The sequence below is a fragment of the Danio rerio genome, chromosome 21 (assembly GCF_049306965.1).
Source record: "Danio rerio strain Tuebingen ecotype United States chromosome 21, GRCz12tu, whole genome shotgun sequence".
In the NCBI taxonomy this organism is placed as follows: domain Eukaryota; kingdom Metazoa; phylum Chordata; class Actinopteri; order Cypriniformes; family Danionidae; genus Danio; species Danio rerio.
In genome coordinates, this window is record NC_133196.1 from 13,816,017 (window position 1) to 13,840,252 (window position 24,236).

The 24,236-nt window shown below is 37.6% G+C and overlaps 1 long non-coding RNA gene across 5 annotated transcripts in view; it reads right to left on the reverse strand.

Annotated features, from left to right (window-relative positions):
- The window catches only part of LOC141379814 (uncharacterized), a 127,497-nt gene that overhangs the window by 86,573 nt on the left and 16,688 nt on the right, over positions 1 to 24,236 (reverse strand). For 2 of the 5 annotated variants that reach the window (XR_012396640.1, XR_012396641.1), the window contains exon 3: positions 13,653 to 13,855. The exons of 2 other annotated variants lie outside the window; for them this stretch is intronic. This is a non-coding gene — a long non-coding RNA (uncharacterized lncRNA). Of the gene's footprint in view, positions 1 to 6,398; positions 7,647 to 7,776; positions 7,900 to 13,652; positions 13,856 to 24,236 lie in introns of those variants that run through there. One more of the 5 variants, XR_012396644.1, reaches the window with a different exon arrangement.

Genomic DNA, 24,236 nt, shown 5'->3' on the forward strand with positions numbered 1-24,236 from the left:
CCTCTGTTCAGTCCGTCAAACTGTAAGTAAACGCATAAACACTAAAAAAAGCACCTCTATAGTAGAAGCTGAACTTCAATTTAAATTAAAGAAATAGAAGAAATAAAAAAAAGCAAAAATGAAAATGTCCTGTTAACTTACTCACATACAGGAAACTCAAGATATAGGTTGCTTTTTTCATCAGTTGAACATTAAAGAAGACTTTTAGCTGAATCTGTGGTCCTCGCTGATTTATATAATATCGGTGAATGATGAAAGGTTTTTAGATTAAAGCAAGTCCAAATCAAATCCAGGGTTTCTGTGAAGCAAAACAATCAGTGTAATGAATTGAACGTTACTCCTAATATTCTATTATTATTATACATATTCATCCATAGCCAGGTCAAACAGTCCCCCGTGCATGATTGACTGTAGTTTGTTGTAGTCTGGTCGCTTTTGAAAATGAAGGCGCAAGAACTGGTGATGCAATCTATCAACAAACTGGGCCCCTAAACTTCCCATTCAATTATGCACCCTCACACTTTCGAAATAAAAGTGGCAGGACTGAAATGTACATCTTGGATGACTTGTGGGTGATTAAATTAACATTTAATGTTAATTTTTTTGGGTGAAATATCCCTTTAAGGCATTTAAATAAATCTACTATACTGCATATTATATAAATGTTCTAAACTACATTAACATCGCAATGCTTTCATAACTGTGGATTCTCAATAACATCATTTTAGTTCTGTATTTATTTTGTTATTCAGATTAAAAAAAAAAAAAAAAAAAGCATAACTATTTTCAAATGCATCTAAAAATCGTTCTCATCAGCACTGACGGAGCCAGCAGTTTGTCTGCAAACAGTATACCACAGTTTAGGCATTTGAAACTTCTTTTCATCCACAAATGAAGCATATATAGGGGCCATGGTGAGCAGAGAGGCGGGAGAGTGAAAAGAATAAATAAGAAAATGAAAATGAGAGCAGATAGGAGGAGAAGATAGAAAATGCTGTCCGCTGCAAAGTCTTCAGACAAAAGCGTGAAGCGAGGGAAGAGTTCCTCAAGCCCTTCTCCATTCCAGCATGAGCCAGTAAGCACTTTTTTTTCTGAGCTGAAAAGCTCTCTGGAACACCATCCATCAGCACTTTTCCACCACAGGAATAGTAGATCCAGGTAAAAGAGTGACATGTGTAGAGAATTTTTTCAGCGATAGTCTCTCTCATGCCTTTCCTTCCACTTGCTTGCTCTGCTTCTTTCATCTTTTCGTCCTTCAGCCTCCTTCTTTCTCTCTTTACACCCCCCCCCTTTTTTTCTACCCCCCCCCCCCTCCCAATTTTCTCTCTTTCTCTGAGAGCCTAAACTCCTGCTCTCCTCTGAACTCCCATAATGCCTTGCTGTCGCAGCCTATTAGATGATAACCAGCTAAGATCATGGCATCTCTTTTAAAACTACGCCACGTATTGTGTTTGGTGCCAGTCCTGATGGACTGCACAAAGCAATTCCCCTCCCATCCCATCCAGATCCGGCCCCCTTTCCCCTGTGTCCACCATATTTTACCGCCAACGAGGGACTGATTGCGGTGCACAAGGCATTCGTTATAAAGATCCATTTACTCATTGTGCTGTCCTTTATAAAATAATGACACTGGATCCAGCCTATTATCTACTCACAGTGTCTGTAATTACTAATTACGAAAGAAGTAACAATTCAACTAATGATTTCTAGGCTTTTTAGAGTGGCTAACAGCAAATCTCGCTCTGCTGGGTATTTAAAGAGGTGGTGTAGCCAATGTATGGCGAACATGCACTGGTTTAGCTGAATGGAGAGTTTCATGTATTGAGAAGCAAGATGTAGATGGACAAAAAGGCCAAATCAGGGTTCTTCAAACTTGGAACCATACCATACTGCAAATTTTAGCTCCAATGGCAATCAAATGTAGTTAAACCAGCAAATCTAGGTGTTTAGGGTTGCTTAGAAAATACAAGCAGTAGAATTGGAGTTTCAAAGAATGAAAACTCTCCGGAAGGTTTGAAGATGCCTGGTCAAGAAGATTTTGCTAAAATACTTAATATGGAGCATTAACGGGCAACATCAGCCCTATTTTATTTTAATCCTTATTAAAATGTGTTTGCAAAAATGTAATCAAAGTTTCAGGTATGCTTGAAAATGAAAAAAGTGGAAAGGCAGATGTGTTCGACCATAATTGTATACCAAAATTGTATAGTAATATTGTATATTTTTCGTTGTGCGTTTTGAATGTCATATTATCTTAAAATTAGGCTAAATATGAAACTTGTTTTGGTACAGTCATGTTGCCAGGGACTTCCTGGAAGAAGAGATTTCTGTTAATGGAACCTGTCTGGATAAATAAATAAATAAATAAATAAAATTAAATAAAAAAATAAAATGATTTAGGCCAATATTTAAATGAATAAAAATATATATCTTCATAAGGTTCTATTACGACTGCACAACACTGGAAAAATTTGCTATGCTGTTGATTATTGTGATAATGATATTTCCGTAATATATATATATATATATATATATATATATATATATATATATATATATATATATATATATGTATATATATATATATATATATATATATATATATATATATATATATATATATATATATATATATTACAATATATATAGTATATATAAAGATACAAACCCCGCTGCTGCATGACAGCTGCAGATTTTCCAACTCGAGCAATTTGCGCGTCAATCGCGCAAAATGCTAAACTCGCGCCGCATCATTCGAGTGTATCGTGCCGCAGGATGTCAATTCGCGTTTTTGCATTGACTTTACATGTAAATCACTCATGCTTGATGCTTCTTCCGTGTGAACGCAGCATTAGCATCACCTTTGGGCTGTTCCAGTTAATAGCAAAGCAGCAACTACTGGGGAGGAGAGTGTGTGTACAGTGCTCAGCATATACAAGTACATTACTCACAAATGTCTCATTTAAATTTATATTTAATAGGAAGCTTTAAAATATTACATTTGTGCATATACATTAGATTAGTCAGTAACAAAGCCAAATTTGGAGCTAATCTAATAAATTGTTTATAATAATAGTCCAAAAAATAGTAACTCAAATTTGTTATGGACATTTATTATTTTTTTTTTTAAAAGCAAAAAAAAAAATAAATAAATAAAATAAAAATAAATAAATAAATCACACCACAATTAAACCACATTGAACTGAACTAAACTGAACTTAAACTCTGAAAACGGCGGACACATTTTCAATTTACTAAAACTTCTATGTTAAGCAGCTCTGACACAATCTACATAGTAAAAGCGCTGTAGAAATCAAAGTGACTTGAATTGAATAAAAATCAAGAGAAACAAAATATATATATAAAAAGCTGTTAAAATTTTGTCAATACTTAGTTTGAATTTAAATGTACTTTCTATTTCTAAAGTTGTTCGGTCACTAAAATGATATTTTAATAAATATATATGTTTAATAAATCAGATTTTTCAGATGAACAAAAATATTTATTCACTGAGAAAAAGATAAAAATATTCATTTTCTAAATGGGGTGTATTCATTTATGCTGAGCACAGTAGATAGTATGGCCCCATCTGATAATGATACATTTAGATAAACAACCAATGGATACAATGAATGTAGTTTATCACACTTGTCTGAGATATGTGTATTGCATATACTATTATCGCGATATCGATAATTTTATAATATATTGTCCAACATCTCAATATGTTTAAAAAGACGTGGCATATCAATGTATGGCACTGGTTTACACAAAAACACACACCCACACGCGTGGCACCAGCCAACTCCCACCACCTGACCCCTGGATGGTTGAATGGCAGAGCTATTCATGCGACTGGAGTCCCCCACAGTGAACAGCACTCTCCGAGGGAACTTGAACTGAGACACAAATTACATTTTCTGCACAATTAAAGCAGTAGCGGGGCTAAGTGCGTAGAGAGAGACGGGCGCCCCTCTAGGCCCTGCCTCTCACTATAATGGCCATGTGATGAAGACGGCCCCCAGTTAATTAGCCTCTGAAAATACTCATTCTCGCCTCAGCACCGCTGATGGAAAAGCGTGCAGAAAGGCCACTCTATCTTATAACCTGGCGCAGACAGACATCTCTCAGCAGAGCTCTAATACAGTGATTATGAGGGGTGCTATCCAGCCTAAAAAACAAAAGCATGCTGGGATCCGCTATCTTGCTCTGCCATTTTAAGGGCAATTAGCTATATGCTTTATCGATGTTCATTTAGGACGATTAACACACCAGTTACTTTGAATTTTACTGCTCATAAGGTTTTATGGCACCGCCGAATGACGCTAGTATCATTGTATGACTGAACATGGCAGTGTTATTTCAAATATATGGAGTGTTATGATGAAAGAAATTTCACCTGCACAGAAAGTTGTGCATATTAAGACGAAAAACTTCATTTTTGACTTGTGTGATGTATTTAAAATCAATTATATGAATACATTAACGTATATAAATTGTCAAATGCTGTAAAATAATTTTAAAACCATGAAAAAAAATCACAAATAGGGGCATCTTTACAAACTGGACGAACTCATTGTGTGATTTTGCGAGTCCAACTGTTCCTAAGATGCCATTTGCCAGCAGCTAGCTCTCTGCAATTCTCACATGGTCGCCCACTGAAGCTATGCAGGGCTGCGCACGGTCAGTACCTGGATGGGAGACCACGTGGGAAAGCTAGGTTGCTGCCGGAAGTGGTGTTAGTGAGGCCAGCAGGGGGTGCCCAACCTGCGGTCTGTGTGGGTCCTAATGCCCCAGTATAGTGACGGGGACGATATACTGCTCAGTGAGCTTTGTCTTTCAGATGAGACGTTAAACCGAGGTCCCGACCCTCTGTGGTTGTTAAAAATCCCAGGATTTCCTTTGAAAAAGAGTAGGGGTTTAACCCCGGCATCCTGGCCAAATCTGCCCACTGGCCTTTGTCCACCATGGCCTCCTAACCATCCCCATATTTCAATTGGTTTCATCTCTGTCTCCTCTCCACAAATTAGCTGGTGTGTGGTGTGCGGTCTGGCGCAAAATGGCTGCCGTCGCGTCATCCAGGTGGATGCTGCACACTGGTGGTGGATGAGGAGACCCCCCCCCCCCCCCCATTGTGTAAAGCGCTTTGAGTGCCCAGAAAAAGCGCTATATAAATGTAAGGAATTATTATTATTAAGATCAAAAACTGCAATTTTTACAAAAAGTTTGTGCATTTTCTCATGTAATCAAGGCATTTTTATATGATTAGTATTAGCTGTTTAAAAGCCATTGTTTTATTTGTCATTAGCTGTACGTGCATGTGTTGTAAACAGAGCACATTTTGACAACAAAGGCATAGCTAATTTAACTTTGGTGTATAAATATAAAAACTGATAATCAACTTATAGCCTTTCATGCTAAACTTTAACGTGTTTATAATTAAATACTGATTTTGTAGCGAGATGTATTTAGAATTTTCTATTACATTAATAAATGCCAGCTGAAAGTGATTCTTTGATTCAGATTTAAAATTAATAACAAACATTTTAAATCTAACAAACTAACTTGCTAATTAAAAAAAAAGGTCATTTCAATCTCTGATTAGAATCATAACTAACTAATACAAAGTTCTGGCATTACTACACTCACTGGCCACTTTATTAGGTACACCTTACTAGTACCGAGTTGGACCCCCTTTTGCCTTCAGAACTGCCTTAATCTTTCGTGGCATTAATTCAACAAGGTACTGCAAGTATTCCTTAGAGATTTTGGTCCATGTTGACATGATAGCATCGTGCAGTTGCTGCAGATTTGTTGGATGCACATCTATTAATGCGAATCGCCTATTCAACCACATTCCAAAGATGCTCTATTGGATTGAGATCTGGTGATTGTGGATGCCATTTGATTATAGTGAACTCATTGTCATGTCTGAGATGATTCACTATATCTTTATGTCAAGTTGTTGATGCCAAATTCTAATCCTACCATCCAAATTACAAAGCAGAAATCAAGACTCATCAGACCAGGCAACATTTTTCCAATCTTTTATTGTCCACATTTGGAGCCTGTGCTAATTGTAGCCGCAGTTTCCTGTTCTTAGCCGACAGGAGTGGCACCTGGTATGGTCTTCTGCTGCTGTAGCCCATCCGCCTCAAGGTTCGTCATGTTGTGCATTCAGAGATGCTCTTCTGCATACCTCAGTTGTAACGAGTGGTTATTTGAGTTACTGTTGCTTTTCTATCAGCTCGAACCAGTCTGGCCATTCTCCTCTGACCTCTGGCATCAACAAGGCATTTGCACCCACAGACTGCCGCTCATTGGAATTTTTCTCTTTTTCAGACCATTCTCTGTAAACCCAAGAGATGATTGTGCGTGAAAGTCCCAGTAGATCAGCAGTTTCTGAAATACTCAGACCAGCCAGTCTGGCAACAACAACCATGCCACGTTCAAAGTCACATAGATCACCTTTCTTCAGATTGTCCTGACTATGTCTGCATGCCTAAATGCATTGAGTTGCTGCCATGTGATTGGATTAGAAATTTGCGTTAATGAGTAGTTGGACAGGTGTACCTAATAAAGTGGCAGGTGAATGTATATATGCAAGTAAAAGCTCATAAGTCATGCAAAATCTGCTCCTTCGTCATCAACTATATGGCGGAGGTGATTGGTTGCCATCACCTAAACAGCTTATGAGCTTGCTCCTCAGCATTTTAAATTGCTTCAGTGTTGCTTTACGCTAGGAATACATACGCACCACATTTTTTTAGGATGAAGAGGTGTCACGCATGAAAGTGGGGAGCGGGAGGGTGGGTGTTGGTATGGTGGATGGTGGAGGGGTGTCCCAGATGAAAGTGAGCGGGGCAGGGGTGTCGCGGACGACAGTGAAGAGGGTTGGGGAGTAGCGGATGAAAGTGAAAGTGAAGAGCGGACGGGAGAGAAGGGCGGTTGAGGAGGGGGATCAGTAAAATGAGGTGCCGGATCAACTTTCAGAGGTGTCGGATCCGGCATGTTTCATAACAAATTAAGCCCTGCTGGGAATATATTGACACTAGCAAGTCTCCGCACTTGCTCTGCCATAATAATCAAAGCAGCAGCATAACAGATCTACTGTATGCCTCCGAAGACCAAACACATCCACATTGCCATACATATTTATTACCAAACTAAAGCTCTAAGAGAGTTGTCAACAACCAACTTACTAACAATATTAGTAAATTTACCTCCTTTATATACTTCTTTACTATTTACTACTTTGGCAGAAAAAATAAGTAAAGTGTTTCTCCATGAGTAAAGGTTTGAGTTTTGATCTTCATGTGGCCACATAGATACAGAGAGAAAGAGAGAGTAAGTGTTTGTGTACGTAAGGGTATGTGTTTGTGACCTATCTGTGTGAAGGTCCTGCAAGCTGTCATTAAGAATAAACCTCATCTACTGCCCTCTGGCAACCACACATGCATTGAGATGCAGAGATTGTAAAAAGAAGGGCCACGACCACATCAAAAAAAAAAAAAAAAAGCACAGAAGACTTTTGCTCTGCCGGTACGCTTTTAAAAATAGTCCTGAATGCAGAAGTATATTTAACTTGGCTTGGGGTCTTAATCCTCAGGTTTCAGCTACAGGAGAATTTTCTGCATCTCTGGAGACTGTAAAATGAAAAAAGAAAAAAAAAAAGTTCATGGTTTTATACTGCAGTTCTTTTGAAATGAAAATTTCCCTTCTGCACACAAGGAATAGTTCACCCAAAAAATGAAAATTCTGTCATCATTTACTCACCCTTGTGACGTACCAAAAGGTTCTGCATGACTTTCTTCGTAGAGCACAAAAGGAGATGTTAGGCAGCTCTTTTCCATACATTGAAAGTGCGGATGATGCAAAAGGATCCAAGCTCCAAAAGTACTGTAAAATAAGTTCAAAGGACTCCCAAACTATATTCCAAGTCTTCTGATGTCAGATGATAGCTTTGTGTAAGGAACTAACTAAAACCAAATTCAATTGTTTGTTTTAAATGATTTCCTCCATCACGACACAAAGACATCAATGGCACCAAATGATAGTTGACATACATTTTAGTGAATATCCACTTAAATCCAGTCCCACGCAATATCTACAATACTCAATACATAAAACTAGATTTATTTGTCTTTTTGGAGCTTAAAACTGTAATTTATACCATCTTAAAGGGATAGTTCACCCAAAAATGAAAATTTACTCACTATTTGACTTTCCCTTTTCTTTTAAACACATTGGACAAATGTTAGAAACCTGCAACCATTGGCTTCTATAATCAAAACAAATACCATGTCAATGCTAACTGACTTTTAACATTCTTTAAAATATCTTCCTTTGTGTTCAACAGAAGGAAGAGTCTCAAATAGGTTGGTGACAAGTGCAGGGTAAGCAAATGATGACAGATTTTTTAGATTTGGGTAAACTGTCCCTTTAAGGCAAGATAGTACTAGCATAAACACTTCTGAGTTCTGACATAAATGTACTAAAAATCGATTTGCATTTCCTTTGGGTTATAAAAAAAGTTCCATACATGCAGATCTAGAAAAGTACTAAAAATAGTCTATTATGCATTTCTTTAATCTTACCCAGTCCTATCGACAGAATGTGTAATACATATCCATTTATTAGGTAAACCTTACTATTACCAGGTTGGACCTACTTTTGCCTTCAGAACAGCCTTAATCCTTCATGGCATAGATTCAACAATGCACTGGAAATACTTCTGAGATTTTGGTCCATATTCACAAGATAGTAACCTGCCGTGGCTGGAGATTGTTGGCTCCACATCCATGATGCACATCTCCTGTTCCACTACATCCCAAAGGCGCTCGTTTGGATTGAGATCTGGTGACTTTGGAGGCCATTTGGGTACAGTGAACTCATTGTCATTTTAAAGAAACCAGTCTGAGATGATTCAGACTTTATGACATGACGAGTTATCCTGCTGGAAGTAGCCATCAGAAGATGGGTACATTGTGGTCATAAAGAGATGGGCATGGTCAGCAATAATACGCAGGTAGGCTGTGGTGTTGACACGATGCTCAATGGGTACTAATGGTCCCAAATTGTGCCAAGAAAATATCCCCCACACTGTTACACCCCCACCGCCAGCCTAAACAGTTGATACAGACACTTAAATCACCTTTCTTCTCGATTCTGATGCTCGGTTTGAACTGCAGCAGATTGTCTTGACCATGTCTATATGCACTGTGTCGCAGCCATATGATTGTCCAATGATCTTTTGGACAGGTGTACCTAATAAAGTGGCCAGTGAGTGAATATATTCATCTGCAGATTTAAATTACAGTATGTACAGTTTAGGTAGCAGTGTTCTAAAAATTAGATTCTTGAGTCTCAACTTGTTTTTTTTTTCTTTCAAATTCACTTAGAAATCATGAAGAATTTGCTGATCATGGTTTTACTTGAAAAACATAAAATAAAGACAGTTTAATAAAAATAAAATAAAATAAAAAATGAGCCGGGAATACAAAAACCTGCCTAGCTTCTGGTTTGGAACACAATAGTAGAGTAAACAATGTCTCTGTCAGAAAGCCAATCCTATAATTCAAATTAGTGGACAAACAAACTCATGTTTTCACCACTTTTCAATTGAGAATAGTCTATTGTATTGACAAAAAAAAAATCTGTCTTGATCATTTGGGCACTGTGACAAGTCTGCGGTTTCATTTTTCCTCCTTTCACTATAAAAATAAGTGCACACGGCCCTTCTACACACAACAGACCAGACAAAACACAGCAGCTGCACTCATCAGGACACATATTTGCAACAGGCAGACACCTCTGAAGATCCTGCAATCTGGACTCACGGTTCACAGACGCCATTCATCTTTATTCACCTCGAGAAGAACCAGCAGCGGCGCCTCCTTTGTCTTATTCTAATTCCCCTTTATAGCAGCTTGTCCATTTTGTCCCCCCCTCACCTTTTGTCTCCTGCCGAGGTCAGAAACAATCCAGTCATACAGAGCATCTAATAAACACAGCCTTGTCGTGATACATGGCTCATAATGTTACGGAAGATTTAGTCAGGCCCGTCCACCAAGGGAACGAGAGCAAATGCGAGTCCCAAACCGAGAGCAGTCGCCTCAGGCTTTATACTTTCTACAGTTGTTATTATTGCATCTCATTGGATTCTTCCCATGAGGAAAATCACAACGACTGAGATAGTGAGCGGAATATTATTTTGCAACAGGATATACAGTATAAGTGTGAGGTTTATGAGATCAGATGTCCACAGGGCATCCACACAGTAAAAAATCTATATATTTATAGTATTTATAACGAAGAAAAAATGGCAGTACTTGTATAGGCTTTTCAGGATATTCACACATTTGGAGGGTTCATAAATGTTAATTTACTTTATTGTTATTCGCTTTTGATGTGAACTTAAAATGTTGAGTTGAAAATGAGTCAAACTACTAAAGTCAAGATTGGTGCTAACAATCTTAAAGTCTCAAGAAAAAAAAAAAAAGATTTGTCAACAAAATAAACAACAGAACTTGACAGTCAAAATGCAGTCGCAATGCATCTTGTGACCAAAAATAAATAAATAAATAAATAAATAAATAATAGCCCAACCCCCCAAAAATCAAGGTAGAAATAATAATAATAATAATAATAATAATAATAATAATAATAATAATGATGATAAAAACAGACGGCAGCAGCAATATGCGCTGTCACTTTAATGGTTTCTCTTTCACATGTCTTGATTCTCAACTCGTTTGTTTATTACACAAATGAGGGTTAATATGAATAATCACTAAACACTGCGTTTTGACACATATTTGACCATTAAAGCGCCTACATTAAGATGACTTCAGATGCGTGAGCTCTGCTCGTCTCTGAGCGCACAGTGTGCGAATGAGACCGAATGCTGACTGAATGTTGTGTGTGTGCCGCACACACACAGCTGCGGCATGCGTTCTCATTCACATGTTTAAAACAATGATTCGAACAATGAATGATGCGCATCCGGTGCTGCAAAAGTTACATTACAGTACATGCTTTTGGTCATTTTCACGTAAAACTGAGTTTTGCAGAGCAACAAATGTGTACAACTGAAAAGGGACGGTACATTATGCAATAATCATTTATCTCGATTAAAGCTTTTTCACATTAATTAGAAGCCGAAATCGAATTTTCGATTAATTGCACAGCCCTAGCCAGGAACCATGTTTCTAACTACAGCTCCAGAGGTGCTGTTGCAAGTGTACAAGTTTGCGATGCAGTTTGCGAATCTTCGTTGGAACCACGGATTTGAGAAATGCCAAATCAATGAACTATGTTTGTAACAATGGAACTCGCAACCTTAGTTGGCTAACAATAGTTTTTGTAAACGCACCCCAGGAGGCAGAACACAATGAATGCTTTGTAATAAAGAAAGTCAAATTGCACAAAAAAAAAATCTGCAAAACTGTGAGACAGCGAAACAAACCACATTATAGCAAGGGACCACTGTATAGCAAATATAAGCAGCTCTTAATCATTTTCAGGGTAGTCAAATCGTATTTAGGTACAGAAATTAAAAAATCAAATAAAAAATAACACTGCAAAAACTTTACTTTTTAAATAGTTACAAGTGGTAAGATTTATTGTGCCCGGTTGCTTTAAACTCTCTTAGGGCTTAAAACGTGCAAGTGATAAACTTTTACTAAACTATATAATAATATAATCCCAATATAATATATAATCGTAAATTATATAATTCTAACTCAACATTGCAGATCATGTAATGTGACTACTACGGATGTGCACATTGCGATATTGATACTGTAACGATATATTGTGCAGGTCTAATTTATATTATTTTCATGACAGGACAAACAGTACAAATACAGAATAGCATGCAAGGTTTGAGATCGCATGTTCAAGCACATTTACTGTACACACAGCAGTGCAGGTTTCTGGCACTCGGGAGTAAAGTGCCGTCATTTTGGGACCAAAAGCATCCAGTGTTACTACACAGCAATGAGACAAGAAGCCTCTCCAGACAGGTACTGTAACAAGATCGGAGAAAGAGCGAGAGAGGGAAGGAAAGGTTAGGAGGAAAGCGCAGTAAGGAGGAAGAAATATCTGTGAAGTATGGATTCGGGAAATTGGAATGGCGTTCACACACTGCCGGGGCAAAATGGCTCGACGGCAGGGGGAGGAAATTGTTTATGAAGCTTTCTGTCGCCGAATCTAAACTCTGCACTCAGAGAGAAGAGACGGAAAGGAGAAAATTGGATAGGAAAGCTTCCTGTAGAGTTGGGCGAAGAGCAAAATAGGGTAAGATTGGAGGAGAGAGAGGGTAACAGACAGAAAGAGAGAGAGAGAGAGAGAGAGAGAGAGAGAGAGAGAGAGAGAGAGGAAAAAAGAGAAAGCGATAGATGAGCTCTGATCCAGGATCAGAAACAGAGCATCACTCTCCTCACGAATAAGGTCTCTACTCCAAGAATAGAGCTGATAACAAATTCATATTTCGTTCTGCCATCTCCAGCGATACACATTACACACAGCGATGTAATGATGATTATGACAATAATTCAAACACTTAAGCATTCACCCGGGGTTTATGACTCCATCATTTACGGTCATAACATTACATAAAAAGCCAATTCTGTGCTATTGAGCTGTTTTGCAATTCGGTTCAAGCACATTAGAGCTGAGACAATGAAAATGTTTCTGTTCAACATGTGGAAAGTATTGACAGGTCTCAGCACCCCTCACTCATTTCAATGACTGTGTTGCTGTGAAGTGATGCTAAAAGGTTATGTGACTAGCTATAAATCAGTAACAACCATAGGAGTTTCACATTTTTGCCTGGGGGTGGGAATGGGGGCACCTACAAGTAGAGCACAAGCATTTTTTTTTTGACACAGCATATACCATGCACTTTCAATTATTTATAGATTATATCTTTTTTTTTTTCTTCAGTGGGATTAGCTTGGGGCTTCCTTATGTAAAAATACTAATTTTCAAGTATTTTTACAGCTCAATATGTGTGGGAACCCTTCTAATAAAGGTCATTACTGACATTATTAGCTTTATAGTGCATTACTATGTATATCCGCTGTTTTCAAAGAACAGATAGCGTTTTCTTTTCATCTGTTTTAACATCTTTAATATTCTGCTGTGATGCAAGATTGACTAAAGTGCAATTGGGACATTTCACTGCTGAAATTCTAAAGCTTTGACTGTGTCTAGAATGACAGCATTAAAGTTCGCATATAAGGGCTTATTAAAGAATGGATGCTATGTTCGTCACAAAAAAAAAAAAAAAAGCATCACATGCTATGCTCAGGGCCATTGAATCGGTTAAAAATTGCCTGTCCAATTCAGCCAGTGCCTCGATTGCCATGTCAGTATTAACGGCAGTAGAATAAATATCAGAAAGGTCAGAAGGCCTCCAGACTTTTACTTGTGTATGTAATTAAAAAAATTACAAAAATATGTTTATTTTTCAGACTTAAGCAGAACAGAACAAGAAGAGAGTGTGAAAATGTAGATGTTTTATCCTTAGTTAAGAAAAAAACCTGATGATAACAATCCAAATCCAATAGTTACAGGTTTCTAACTCCACCATCGCCAGTCTCAACCCCAGGTGAAAAAGGAAGAGGGTTGAGCGTGGGGCTAGCAACTCAGCCTCATAAAACTTCAACCGCTATAGAAACGCCAAAATGAGAATAGCCTTCTTTCGACCAGTAGAACCCTCATAGGCACATGGAATGTCAGGCACCATACAGGCTCTCAGATAGAACCCTGAAGGGAAAAGGAAGAGAGGCCGTCCAAGAAAGACCTGGCGATGCGACCTCGAGGCAGGCATCACAGGGATGGGTTACACCTGGAGACAAGTAGAAAAAATGGCTCAGAACAGATACCTCTGGAGATCGACATGTGGCGGCCCATATCCCGGAAGGGGTGGAGGGCAAAAGTAATGTAATGTAATGTGTATTCAGACCCCGTAGTTTTTCACGATCACTGAATCCAGCGCAAAATCCTGCAAAATTCTTAATTAAAAGCAAAATAATCGCAAAAATGTAAATAATCTCATTAAACAACCAATTCCAAACATATAATCAAAATATTTTTATTTCAGTTTGCAAATGACTCATTGATGTTGCATACGCAGCGCACGTGATGTATTGGAGTGTCTCTCGAAAAATGACATGTCTCCTGCGCACTCACAGTCATTACATGACGGTGGAAGGAGGGGTGGGGGGAGTTCTCTCGCAGCCTGTGCAGTAAGCAGACGCGGATGAAACGCAAGAGATTTACATGTGAAGCCAATGCAAAGATGCGATTAGACGTCCTGTGGCGCAAATTGACCGTTTTGTGGGTTTGATGAAAAAAGCTTCAGACTGAAAAAGGTGTGAGCAATGGAACAGACAGAAAAGCAAGCAGCTTACAATGATGGAGATGGAATCCAAGATGATAGACGCTGGACGTCCGAATTGTAGGACAATATTTGTTCGTTACATGTACGGCTGGTATTATGATGTTCATCATAAAATCGATAAATGAGATTTTCCTGTCAACGAGAGAAAACGGATGAGTTTTACGGTAATCAGTGTTTTAGGTGTATTACAGTAGAGGAGGCCCTAACGCAAGTCCTGAGTGAGGTACACGTCAGATTCTCCGGTGAGTAAAATCTGAGAGAGAGAAAAAGTTTGTGCTGAGTTATACAGCCTTCCTTTGGCTTAATCCCTACCATTTTAGAACTTTTCTTGACAAGAGACCAAAATACAGAAGCTTTATTTTATGATTTGTGTCATTGTCATCGTGTCAGATTGCACACCAAACATATGGTACATATTATTACATTTATAATTTATATATATATATATATATATATATATATATATATATATATATATATATATATATATATATATATATATATACATATATATACATATATATATATATATATATATATATATATATATATATATATATATATATATATATATATATATATATACACACACACACAATAGCTAGAGTTTAGGAGGCCACTGACAAAAAAATGACAGACTTTGTGGTGGTAATTCCCAGAAATTTGCAGACAATTTTTGCGAAATAAATAAATAAATAAATAAATGAATAAATAAAAAAAAAATATATATATAAATATATATATATATATATATATATATATATATATATATATATATATATATATATATATATATATATATATATATATTTTTTTTTTTTTTTTTTTCGCAAAAATTGTCTGCAAATTTCTGGGAATTATCATACATAAATGTAATAATATTTACCATATGTTAGGTGTGCAATCTGACACGATGACAATGACACAAATCATAAAATAAAGCTTCTGTATTTTGGTCTCTTGTCAATATATATATATTACAATTGTTATATATATATATATACAATTGTTCTGTTTATGCTACAGCTACCACACCTTCAAGGCATTGTTTAGGTCAGGGGTGCTAAACCCTGTTCCTGGAGATTTACCTTCCTGCAGAGTTTAGTTCCTACCCTGATCAAACACACCTGAACCAATTAATTACGACCCTAACACCACTTGATAATTACAGGCAGGTGTGTTTAATCAGGGTTGCAACTGACATCTGCAGGAAGGTAGATCTCCAGGAACAGGGTTGGCCACCCCTGGTTTAGGTGCACTACTCCTGTTTGTAGTTCTACATTCTTGATTATTACTTGCTGGATTGAATTGATATTTACCTGTTGTGATATTTATCATAATGATATTTAATTGCAATGTGGTTAACACGTGACTGAAACTACTTTAGCTGTAGATAACTGCACGTTAAAAATGTTTTTTAGCCAATCAAAAGAAACCCGTAATGGTTAATCAACATTTTTCTGTGCTAAAAATGTTTCCATTCTTTCTACTTGTCTCCTAACCCTAACGAAGAGGCAAAAACCTCCTGACATGAAGCAAAGTAATAGCTCATAATAATATGCGTTAGCTACCTCTTCAAAAATTTTTTGAAAAAAGCATTTTGATTGGTGGATTAGTGGTTGATCTCCATTGGTTCCTCGAGATCACACAAAATCAAGGCTCTAGTAACTGTTACTATGGTTACTGTTAATGTTTGAGGGTAGCGCCTATTTCAAACTGTGATCAAAACTGACTGGCACTACCACTGCATTAAACGATTTTATTGCACATCTTCCAGCCAATCAGAATCAAGAATTTCAACATACCATGAACAAACTGATTTTAAGCAATGGGAATATATAAAACATAATTAAAAGCACTTAACAGCATGTTAACACAATTATCTAATCACATGAAAGCAAATCAATGCATGCAGACATGATCAAGACATGCTGAAGCAACAGCTTTATGCTATTGATCAGGGGTACCCAAACTTGGTCCTAGAGGGCCGGTGTTCTGCAGATTTTAGCTCTTTCTCTACACACCTGCCAGGATGTTTCTAGCAAGCCTAGAAAGAGCTTTATTAGCTAATCCAGGTGTGTCTGACTGGGGTTGGGACTAAATTATGCGGGGACACCGGGACCGAGTATGGGCCCTCCTGTATTAGATCATTCCTCAACAATTTTGCAAAACCCATGAAGAATAAAGGCAGTTTTGAAGGCAAAAACAGTACAAACATGGCTCAAGCAAGGTGTTGCTAATAAAGTGGCCGCCTAGTGCATGTATAACACAAATTTAAACATTATAAGACTCTCCAACATATCAAACTATTAGCGAAATAATTTAACACTTCAATAATGTAGAGATGTAATTTCTCGCACAGTCTGGTTTATGTATCTGCATATCATAGAGTCTGTTTCAACTATTATTACTGGGATTGATGCGTGTTGCTTTGACGTGTTCTCATAAACCCACAGGCAGCATAATTTCATATGAGCGTATACATCTAAAGCAACGACAATGCAGGCAGCTTTCCCCCAACCTCTTTGCTGATTTATTATTCCGTGCATTCTTTGGATTGAACTATTTTATGCATGAATTATTAAATCAAAGGAGGCGGAAAATGTAACAGTATAATCATTCCCAATATTTCCCCCCATGTATATGAAATACATTTATGTAATTTTACGGCTTTCACCGATACCACGCACACACCTTTTGTGCACAAATATGACAAGATTTTTGGTGACACTGCTTTTTGGCAGTCATAGCCATAGGTTGAATTGAACTTGAAGCAGCTGTGTCAGCATAATATATATATATGTATACTGTAAATAATATAAAACTGCTGAAACTGACTAGTTTGGACCTCTTATCACTATTTATTCAGTCTTTGATTAATCATTTTTCTGCTGATCCATCAGCTTTATAAACCTTTGACACTCTGAGTGACCTTACTGCAACCTGAGCGAAGTGTTGCTAGGTGAGCAAAAACAGAAAAATGAGGTTTGATCCAGAATCTGTTCGAGTCGCAGGTACCAAGAAATCTGAATCATGTTTGTTAATCCTTCTCTCATGGCTGCTGTTGTGAGCAACCATTCTCAAACTTAAAAGCCCTTCTTAGGCTTTTATCTTTCATGTAGTGTAGTGTAATGTTGCAGTTTCAGAATAAAAGGGTCTACAAAGTTGCACAGATCAAAGTCTGAGATAAACAAGAGTTTTTGTCTTTCTAGAAGAAACAACCAATTCTGAATTGCCTGAAAGAGTTGTCGATAATTCCAGACTTACTTCCTAAACAAGCCTACGTTGGATTTCATTGACTGAGGGTGGGACAAAAAATGCATCGTTCACAACCAAACACTAGGCCTGGAAGATTTAGATCATGTTGTCGACATGTGAAGCAAACAGTACCTGGCAACATTGACAGCGGAAGTTATAGAAAGGAAGGGAATGTGGCTATTCTTATAATTAATTTAAAGAGTTTTTAAGCAAATTTAAAAAAACAAACGCATTAATCTCTTGAACAGCTATTGTAATTATATCTCATTTGAGAGAAAGGGCCCCCTGGTGGTTCGGAGGTACTAAGTATATAGGAAGGATCGGCACTGTGTAAGTGTTACATAGAAGGATAAAAGACGAGAAATCCAGGAAAACATTTAAATGGGATGATAGCAATATAGAATGGTAAAATATGATTGAATCCCAGGAAGAAAAAAAATGGAAGGATTGACAGATATGATGTAAAGACAACGCTGTTTTCTTTTCTGTGAAAGCAAATCCACTTTGCATAGACTTCCAAAATATGTAAACTTGAGCTTGAACAATATGGTGAAACCAACACCATTGTCATTGTTCAAATCAGTATATATTGTACTGCAGAGGAATCATTTCAGAGCTGAAGTGCAGACATGCTAATTAGTGCTTCATTTCCAACCAATCACAACAGATCGAGCCTTCTGACCAGAAGCAGAGTAGAATTATGGATTTAGAGGTCAGATTGAATTAATTTATTTCCTTAAAATTCTAGACAAAATACCCATAATGAGAATGTGAAAAAAAGTTTTTTTGAAATTTTTGCAAATTTATTAAAAAATAAACATGAAAAATCACATGTACAGTACATCAGTATTTACAACCTTTGCTCAATATTTTGCTGATGCACCTTTGGCAGCAATTACAGCCTCAAGTCTTCATGAATAATGCCACACGCTTGGCACACATGTCTTTGGGAAGTCTTGCCCATTCCTCTTTGCATTACCTCTCAAGCTCTATCAGGTCGGATGGGAAGCGATGGTGTACAGCCATTTTCAGATCTCTCCAGAGATGTTCTGTAGGATTTAGGTCTGGGCTCTGGCTGGGCCACTCAAGGGCATTCACAGAGTTGTTGTGAAGCCACTCCATTGATATTTTGGTTGTATGCTTTGGGTCATTGTACTGCTGGAAGATGAACCATCACCCCAGTCTAAGATCAAGAGGACTCTGAAGTTTGGTTTGAAGTTTTTGCACTCTGATTTCCCTTCAGGATGTCCCTGTACACTGCTGCATTCATCTTTCCTTCTATCCTGACGAGTCTTCCAGTTTTTGCTGCTGAAAAACATCCCTACAGCATGATGCTGCCACCACCATGCTTCACTGTAAGGATGGTTTTAGCCTGGTGATGAGCGGTGCCTGGTTTTCTCCAAACGTAACGCCTGGTATTTACTCTAAAATTTTGAACTTTAATCTCATTAGAGCAAGAATTTTGTTTCTTATGGTCTGAGAGTCCTTCAGATGCCCTTTGGCAAATTTCAGGCGGAGAATGGCTTCCGTCTGGCCACTTTACCATACAGGCCTGATTGGTGGATTGCTGCACAGATGGTTGTCCTTCTGTAAGGTTCTCCTCTCTCCACAGAGAAACGTTGGTTATTGATCACCTCCCTGCCTAAGGCCCTTCTCGATCACCAGATCACTCAGCTTAGATGGCCGGCCAGGTCTAGGAAGAGTCCTGGTGGTTCCAAACATCTAATAGTTTCTGATGCACTGTATATATTAGACCAATTTATTGTCAATTCATTACAAAATTAGCAACCAAAGAAGTACACTTGTGTTGTGTTAACAGACTTGAATGCTACTTGAATCTCTTAATGTTCCTGGAAGCCACATGTATTACAGGTGAGTCCCATTAAGAAACTCTTGGTTTAGATGATCTGAAGGTGTTTTGGCCAATCACCGGAGTAATTATTTAGCCGAGTCCATATTTAGCCTCAGCCATTGGCCCCTGCCACTCAGGGCTCCACTTTTAATTTCCCTGCGTGTGTAGTGTCTCCAGTTACCGTGATGGATCTGGGCTCAAGCGAATGTGTCACCAGACATCCATCAGACTCTCACACAAAATACACCGGGTCACATTCCCTTCTGTCTCTCACACACACTTACTTACACATTGAACGGCAAAACAGGCCTTGGTGCAAGTCAAGTCAAGTCAGCAGAAAAGTTGCATTGAAAGAAAAGATTTTAGTCTCATAATAAACTACCGAAAGTGATTAGTATGGTAAAAAAGGTGAAGCATGATGTATTGGCGGGCATATAGGTATTGGCTAATATGCGATTATTTATAACAAGACATCTGTCGATCAATGGATTTCTGCTGGTTGATCCACTTCAAATGTGCGCTGCAGGCCATGAGGATTTTGGCAAGAGTTTATGATAGAAGGACAAACTGTTGGCAGTGTAGGAGAAAGAAAAAAATTAGGAATTTGGGGTAAAGAAAGATTTTCTTCCAGTTTTCTTATTTTCTGTACTTTCAAATTTGATGTGAGTAAATTGGGACACCGAATCAAATTCAGTCTCAATACATTAAATGTACACAAGTGCAAGAAATAAATTACAAGCTGCAGTTCATACAATAGCCATTTGTGTCACGAATAATCCCACAATTCTACTCATACCACCATTTATATAATATAATGATGTTGTCTTCGGCCCTGTCCACACAAACACAGATATTTTAAAAACCGTAGCTTTTTCCACATTACTTGTGTACATGTGGACAAGGCATTATTGTGCATACACACCAAAGGTAGCGAGGAGCGGTGGAACGTGTCTTTGCCAGTGTTATTATCGAGAATTGTTGAAATAAAGTCAACTATATGGTAATAAGCTAAGACGCAGTTCAGCAGCAACCTATCGGAATGTAGAAGTACATTGTGAGGATAGCAGAGAAAACTGTAAGCTTTGGTACAAACCACAGTTGTTCTCAAGTGTTTGATTATTGCTGAGGTAGACTTCCAAGTATTTATGCATGTCCCAGCTTTCTTACAGGGACATAAATAAAACAAAAGTTGCTGATGTGCATTAATGTTCATTCATTCATTCATTTTCTTGTCAGCTTAGTCCCTTCATTAATCTGGGGTTGCCACAGCGGAATGAACCGGCATCTTATCCTGCACATTTTTATGCAGCGGATGCCCTTCCAGCGGCAACCCATCTCTGGGAAACATCCACACACACATTCACACACACACACTTATAAACTACGGACAATTTAGCCTGCCCAATTCACCTGTACCACATGTCTTTATACTGTGGGGGAAACCGGAGCACCCGGAAGAAACTCACATGAATGCAGGGAGAACATGCAAACTCCACACAGAAACGCCAACTGAGCCGAGGATCGAACCAGCGACCTAGTGACCTTCTTGCTGTAAGGCGACAGCACTACCTACTGCACCACTGCATCGCCTGCAATAATGTTGTATTATTAAAAATAAAAAAATAAAAACGGGAATCTCATGCTAACTATAGTAACAGTACAAATCAGTATTGCTGCTTCAGAATATTTCAGACATTTGGACATATTGGGCATATTGGGATAAGTGGAGGAAAGCCACACCACATGCAACAACTTTATCTTCCACAGTTAATTGAATTTAATAAAAGACGTGCAACATTTTCACACTAGTAAGCACATTTTTTATGTGGGAATGCAAGTGATTTGCTGTTTTGCTGCAACGGCCCATTTAAACACAAGAACAATGTAACAAATTTTGACTCTTTCGCCCTTGGGGCTGTAAAGGCAGACATCAATGTCAGCAGGGAAGCCAGAGTAAACTTTGACGCTCTCTGCGGCTGCGGTGTGAAGGAATAGTTAGGGCATGTGTCCACCAAAGTGTTTTTTTCTGTAAGCTGAGCAAATGTTTTCAGTTTTTGTCAATGGAAGCACTAAATTATTTTAGAATCCACTGCAGAGACTTCTGCATTTTCTTAATGCCCCGACAGCTAGAGAAGCACGCACAGCTAAGCGTTTTTACTCTGCCATTTATAGCTTAGCAAAAACACTTCGGAGGACACACGCTCTTAAAGTCAAAATTCAATATACAATAAAAATTGGTACCATTTACTCAGTCGCATCTTATTTCAAACCTATAAATCTTTCCATCTTCCATTGTACATAAATTATTTAAAAAATAAATAAGTAAATAAACATTTGGTTGAAATTGAGTGATTAAATAATAATAACTTTAATTTTTGATAACTATTTCTGTTAAAAACTTGAGCAGCAACCGACTTTTTCTTCCATAATGTGAAATATATTTCAGTCTAACTGATTATCAAAAACATTATGGGAAAGACCTGGATTTATGTATTGTTTACTGACTGGCTTTCAATATGTAGGCGTTCTATTTAAAATTTGAATGTAAAAGCATTATATCACTAAAGAAGTACCACATTTCATCACTAAAGGATGTTAAACCTGGACAATGAACAACGTATACAGATGAGTTGTTCACCAAAATAAGCGTTTAGAAAACAGACAGTTCATGTCAACTTTAAAAGCCTAGAAAACAGACTGGGTGTCATGCATTGTTCTATCCAACTATATTTATATTAATCGAAGAGCTTTGAAAGGGGTCTTCAGAGAGTTAACTATGCCTCAGGCTTTACATTGGTTAAAGAAGAATCTCCTTGTGCACGCTCCCTCTTCTTCATGCCTAACATGCTCTTGATCATTGTGGCAGAAATAATTAACTGTTTTTAATTGTCATTAGATCGGCCGCCAAAAGAACATTAATTGTCCTGCGAGAGGCGAAGCAACATCTTGCAGTTCATGTGTGCTTTTGTATGTTACAAGGCTGTGGTATTTGAAAGTCAAGTCAAAAGCTTAAAATAGGTGTAAAACTACATGTTGCTAATAGTGAAAACCAAACTGACACAATGCAGGGATCATGGGAAAATAAAAAAAACAAAAAAATTAAAAATAAAAACATGGCAGGCAGAAAGGGGTTAACAGCAGGCATCTCTGTATCGAAAATCATTGATCTTTTAACACTAATTAAAGCACAGCTGGGTCTGTTCAATTAATCAGGGGAAAGCCAGGAGCCTCAGCATTTGAAATAGTGCATCTCAGTACACTCTCAAAGACTGATAGCAAGCGAGAGAGAGAGAGAGAGAGAGAGAGAGAGAGAGATGGAGGGAGTGTGAAAAGAGGTAGAAACGGACACCTTGAGTCTGATTAGTGTTTTTTTACAGATCTCCTTTAAAACTTTTTACTTTCGTTTTACGTGCGGAGACTTTACGCGACAGAAATGATAACTTTTAAAACACAGTTTTGAGCTTCTCGTAACTTTCTACACTAGTAAAAAATCCAAGGTTGTTCTAGAGTACCTGGAGCTTTTAAACCATTTTGGAGTTGTTGTTCCTTTTTTCCCCTTGTCTTTGTGTTCAGCTGGAAGCACAGAATCTTTTTTTCTTCCTCAAAAATCCCAAAGCATACCCATAATATCTCAATTTCTCCCATAACAGCAATGACCAGATGTAGTGTGCAAATGTCATTTTCTGAGATGTTTCATCTAGAAAAGAAGACTAACCTTACTTTGAAAACAAACACATGAAAAACATTCAAATCTAAACATGACTGAGATTTCGCGTTGAATAAAGCGGTGGTCACACTCGACTTTTCTCCTCATAGACTTCCATTCATACGCGTGTAAATGTGTCAGACAACAAACAAAAACTTGTGCGAAAAATTTTGCTGTTTGCTGCGTTGCAAAGTTCAAGCTTGGTGAACTCTGACCTGCCAAATCGCATCACTTGACTGCATGAGACCAATCAAGGAACAAAACATGACCTCTCTGGACAGAAATGTAAAATATGGACCAGTCGCTCGCTTTTAAATGTCTAAATATCTTGTTTAATCCCGCCCCTTTTCGCAGCACCGTACAACATAATTTTGCAAGCTTAAACTCTAATGTGACTGCGGTATAAGCCCTAAACTAAATGAACTGATTTGTAAATGCTAATCATGTTTCAGTCTATTTTTACTGACAAGAGTGATCAAGTTCTTTGTTTACTCTTATCGTAAAGATTGCTGACATAAGTTTGCATATTGTGATGATCAGGTAAAAAACTACTAAAGAGACAACATTGAAAGAAAGACAACATTGAATTTTGTTTGATAGTCCCGTTTTTAGAATGAATCCACAAAAATGTCTTACTGTAAGCATATGAATTAGCATCAGCAAGCCATAAACCGAGCCTAAATCCCTGGTAAAGTCTAGATAGGATACAGCTGCGGATACGCGCATCAATATAGCGCCATTTTTGTAACACTGTATAACAAGAATTAATATTTTTACAGTACTTTGTCAGTTGGGTTTAGGTGGGGGTAGGGGTTAATGAAATTAGGACTGCAACTAACATTTATTTTAATAATCGATTAATTTTTGATTATTTTTTGATAAAATGATGAAACAGATAAAAAAGCTTATCCCTAACAATAATAATAATAATAATAATAATAATAATAATAATAATAATAATAATACAATTAAGTAGTTTTATCCTGTTTTCAATCCAAACATATAAACAT